Source organism: Sparus aurata, chromosome 8 (assembly GCF_900880675.1).
Source record: "Sparus aurata chromosome 8, fSpaAur1.1, whole genome shotgun sequence".
Classification (NCBI taxonomy): domain Eukaryota; kingdom Metazoa; phylum Chordata; class Actinopteri; order Spariformes; family Sparidae; genus Sparus; species Sparus aurata.
The window spans coordinates 33,432,029-33,437,453 of NC_044194.1; the positions used below are offsets into that span (position 1 = coordinate 33,432,029).

Here is a 5,425-nt window from a genome sequence, read left to right on the forward strand (position 1 = left end):
TCCAGTGCAGGACAGCTGACATCACCCTCAGCGGAGCCAATGGTAACCTGCACAATCAATGGTGAGAAATGCGAATTCATGGCTGACACTGGAGCAGCAATATCCAGTATCAACACACCCCAACCTCTATCCCCTCATTCTCTCACCATTGTTGGATACTCAGGAGTACCAGAGGTCCAACAATACACAAAACCATTGTCTGTCCATTTCGGACCTCAGAGATTACATCATCAGTTTCTCTATGCCCCTAACTGCCCTGTCAATCTCCTGGGGAGATATCTCCTCACCAAATTGGGACTGACAATACAGTGCTCTAAAGAAGGCCTGCTGATCCAACCCCCGTCGATACCGGCTGACACCTGCCAAAGGATTTTGTACATGGCACCCACCCAAGAGCCTACAGAAAGGCAAACACAAGTGTTCTGGTCCAGACTATGGCCAACAGGAGAAAAAACTCCACACATCCTGTACACATACATGGAATGGAGACCATGGATTCAAACCCAGCTGACATACACTGAGCCACCTGACCCTCTGCATTGTACCTACAATTACTTCACCGCCCCAGATGAAGAGTATCTCCAAGCTTGCGAGGAGGAAAAGGAGGGTCTGACTGAAACCCTTACAACCAAACACATCTACCTTGGTGAGCAGGATGCGGCTGCACACTGTCTCTTAACACCAGAACAACTCCAATGGTACGCTTCATCAAGCACATTAGAACCTCACATCACCCTGGCAATTGGAGTGGGTCACGAGGCAAAGTCACTGGGCCCGATGATCAAAAAAGCAATAAGTCTTCATTGGACACCCACCGATTCGCCCCTGTTGTGTCGCAATGAAGAGACTAATATGTGGAGAATCTCCTGCAACACTACTGATCAAGGGGTACTGGAGAAACAAAACCTCACCAGGTACTATGAGTCGGACACAACTAATCATCCAGACACATCAAGACTGCTCAACAGTCTGCCACCAACTCTCTGGACGACAAGTCCTTACGATGTGGGTCTGATCATCAAACATCCTGTCGATGTCCGTCCTTTGCCAAACCAGTCTCCTGTTTGGAGGCTGCAGTACCGTCTCAAGCCTGAACAGGAAGCTGGCATTGCTGACACTATTGAAGGATTGCTGAAAGCAGGTGTCCTCATCCCCTGCCGCTCACAGTGGAACACACCTATCCTCCCTGTTGCTAAAGCAGGTAAGGATGGAGAATGGTTCAAGACCCCTATCTCGCTCTCCAGAACCTCACACCTCAACATAAGTATTTCACTGTCATCGACCTGGCAAACGCATTTTTCTGCCTCCCCCTGACTCCAGCCTCACGGCAGCTGTTCACTTTCACATGCAAAGGAGCGCAATACACCTACACTCGTCTCCCACAAGGATTCAGGGACAGCCCCGGCCTGTTCAACGCTGCACTCCGAAAAGATCTTCTCGACTTGGTGTTGCCAAATGATGTCGTCTTGATCCAATACGTTGATGATCTTTTGTTGGCAGCACCCACAGCTGAGACCTGTCTCACAGCTACACACTCACTTTTGGCTAAAGTGGCAGCATCTGGCTACAAAATCAAAAAGGAAAAGATCCAGGTGTGCAGAAGAGCTGTCACATTCTTGGGACGCACCATCTCTGGAGCAGGTCACACTTTGACGACAAGACAGCGAAACTCTATCCTCACTCATGGCAAGCCTGTCACAGTCCAACACATGCTGGCTTTCCTGGGACTGACTGGTTACAGCAGGAATCATGTTGCTGACTATGTCATCCTGACACAACCACTCAGAGACATGCTGTCCGTGGTTGGAAACAGAAACCTCACTGCCACACTGTTCTGGACACCTGAGGCTGAAGAAGCGTTAACACGCACTAAGCAAGCACTGGTATCTGCTGCAGCTTTAACAAGTCCGGACTACTTGTGAACATTTAACTTGGATGTTTCTGAAAAGGAGGGCATTGTGAATGCAGTCCTCTATCACAAAAAGGATGGAGAGAGAAGAGTGCTGATGTATCACAGTTCCAAGCTGGATAACATGGAAAAAGGTCAAGGAGGGTGTGCTCGTCACCTTGCCGCACTGGCAAAAGCCATAACAAAGACGGAACACATGGTGATGTGTCATCCACTCAAAGTCAACACAAACCATGGAGTAGTGGCATTCCTAAACTCCAGTGCATTCACTTTCTCAGCAGCAAGAAAGATCAAAATCACAGCTTCACTGACACAGCCACATATCACCTACCACGCCGAAGGGGTCAATATGGCTGCCAACATGACAACAGAAGAACACCTCCCACATGACTGTGCTGTAATTGCAGCCAAAGACATCAGACTCAGGCCAGACCTGCAAACAGAGCCTTTGCTAACACCAGACTTGACACTATACACAGATGGATGCTGCCACAAAGGAGAACATGGCAATGTTGCCTCCTATGCGGTCATCGACCAAAGGATAATCCCACAACCGGCTTCGGCACAACTGGCTGAGGTAATTGGATTGACAAAAGCCCTACAACGGAGTGAAGGGCTCAGAGTAAACATCTACACTGACTCTGCCTATGCTCATGGAGCTGTGCATGTGGATGGTCCACAATGGATGAGAAGAAGTTTTCTGACTACTGCCAGCACCCCTGTAAAACATAGAGAGCAGCTGGAAGAACTGATCAAAGCTGTACTTCTCCCAAAAGAAGTGGCAATCATGAAGTGCAAAGGGCATGCCAAAGGATCCTCAGATGTAGTAAGAGGAAACGAAGCAGCGGACGCTGCTGCCAAAAAGGCTGGAGGATACAAAGGACAAATGATGGCCGTCCCAGCCACAAATTTACCAGAACTGACAGAGAATGACATCAAAAACATGCAAGAGGAAGCTGGAGTCTATGAGAAAAACAAATGGATCAAGAAAGGGGCCACACAAAAGGAGGGACTATGGAGATCTCATGATGGAAGAATCGTCACTCCTTGGAAATTGTGCCAGCTACTCCTGAAGCAAGCTCATGGGCCAGCACATGAGAGCAAAAAGACCACGTTGAAAAACATAGACATTCTATGGTGGCATCCATTCATGACTGACATGGTAAACAACTATGTGGCTGAGTGCAATGTGTGCAACGGCCACAACCCCAAACCAGTCTACAAATGCCCAATGGACAAATTCCCTGTCCCAGATGCCCCATTCAAAGACATCACCATCGACTACACTGACATGGGGGCAGACAACAGAGTGCAGGGTTTAAGATACCTTCTGGTGATGATTGACAGATACACCAAATAGGTAGAAGCAATTCCCTGCCGAAAAGAAGATGCCAAAACGGTTGTCAAATGGCTGAAAAATGAACTCATTCCCCGATATGGAGTTCCACGCTCCATCAGATCAGACGACGGATCTCATTTTAACAACAAACGCTTGGCAGAAGTAGAGGCAGCGTTAGGGATCACAAACAGGTTCGGAAGTGTCTATCATCCTGCGTCACAAGGGATAGTTGAGAGAGCAAACCAAACATTAAAACGAAAAATCGGCAAAATTTGCGCAGGTACTAAACTCACATGGGTAGACGCTCTGCCTTTGGCTTTAATGTCAATGAGAAACTTTCCACACAGCAAAACACACTTGACTCCTCATGAATTGTTGTCAGGCCGTCCTATGCCAGGTCTGCCCAGAGAGGGAGGACACCTCCCTACTCTTGATGTGTGGCAGATTGACTGTGACGAATATATGTCTGCTCTGACTAACCTGACACAAGTTTTGTGCAAACAGGTGCAGAGTGTGGAGGACGGGCCAGAGGCAACCCAACCAAAGACTCCTGTTGTAAGTGTGGGTGACTGGGTACAGGTGAAAGTCCACAAGAGAAAGTGGTCTGAGCCCAGGTGGACACGACTGTATGAGGTAATTGAATGCACCTCACATACAGTCCGTGTAAAAGGCAAAACAGGAGCAAATTGGCACCACCTGACACATTGTGTTCCAGCTGCACCACCATCTCGCACTTTAAGCGAGATTAGAACTGATCTGAAAGAACAGGCTGCAGGCACCAAAACTTAGGTTTCTATTTGACAGCTAAACAAACCTCTGCCTGCTGCCGCTCTGGTGGAGAGATGGAGATAAACAGACCATGGCACCCATTTCGCCTGCCAGGTTTCTGTGGTCTCAGAGGAACTATGATCTGCCTCCTTGTGGTGGCACTGATGATAGCTCTTCCCTTGGGGTGGGTTGATTAAGACCAAACATGACACCAATTCCACTCATGACAACACACAGGCACAAGAGGTCCACCACGATGAATCACCGTCCAATCATACTCAAATTCTTTGAAGGTGTTTATGGTGCTAATCAATTTGACTTGTGTGACGTGGTTCCCTGTGACCGTTTTCAGAAAAAACACATCCGTTCTGATAAATATTTGTGCAGTTTTGCTAATTATAAAAACAATGCTGGGAGTTTGACTAGTGCCTCTTGCTCCATTTGGGCAGATGTGGTTTGTAACACTGGAGACTCTGACATCATATCAGCAATCCCATTGTAGTCTCTCTAAAGAACCCCCGCCTTAGTGATGCTCGCAGTTACGTGCTGGGATCTGCCAAAAGTGGCAAAGATCCCGAGGGACTGGTAGTGATTACAGTGATTGCACCAAATACCACCACATCTGATCGTTATAAAAAGTTGTCTGCCATGACAAATTCAGATCCTCGTGTGAAATATTTTGACATTTCCACCCCTGGTGCTGCCTTAGTCTATGAAACGGGCTATGATGATGAGAACTTGTGGTTGGACTGGATGTATTTCACTGCTATCTCTAACAATCTCACTAATTGTATAGTGATGTTTCTGGGCTTCCCTCTTCAAAGGTGTCGGCGTGTTGTTCGATAAAAAAGGATACTGCGGAGGCAAGGCCGGGTGGATAAATAGAGCAATCTTTATTTAAAACAGAATCTTATGCCTTGAGTCCGATCAGAAGCGGCCGCGTTCTGATATTATCAAATCTGAGGACAAAACAATGCCAAAATACTTGTCCTCTGCTCCATTAAAACCCCAGCCTTTTGCTCTTACAAGGTTTTTCCAAATGCCACCCCTGTTCCTTCTGTCAGGGCCTTTTTTAAGAGTCTCGTCTCAAAGTCACCCACTTCTTCTGATTGGTTCCCTTGCCAAATTACTTAACAGAAGAACAAGGAGTTTGATCTGTGCTTAGTCATCTCCTATTATTCGGCATGCAGGTCAAGCTTAGCTAAGCACTTAATCATTTGTTACCTTTGACCCCTTACAGTTGGAAGCTACCTCCTGGACTTCTATTCACACAATGAAAATCAATTGGTCATGATTGAATTCAAACTAAGTGGGTCAGTCATGATTGAATCTAACTTAAGTAAGTCAGAATGTGTTGTCCTCCAGACACCTCATATTCCCCCCTTCGAGACCTATTAGGTCTTGAAAAA

The 5,425-nt window shown here is 47.0% G+C and overlaps 1 pseudogene; it reads left to right on the forward strand.

The window, feature by feature from the left end:
• The first annotated feature begins 477 nt into the window (after positions 1-477).
• LOC115586593 (uncharacterized) lies at positions 478-3,269 on the forward strand (annotated as a pseudogene).
• The last annotated feature ends 2,156 nt before the right edge of the window (positions 3,270-5,425 follow it).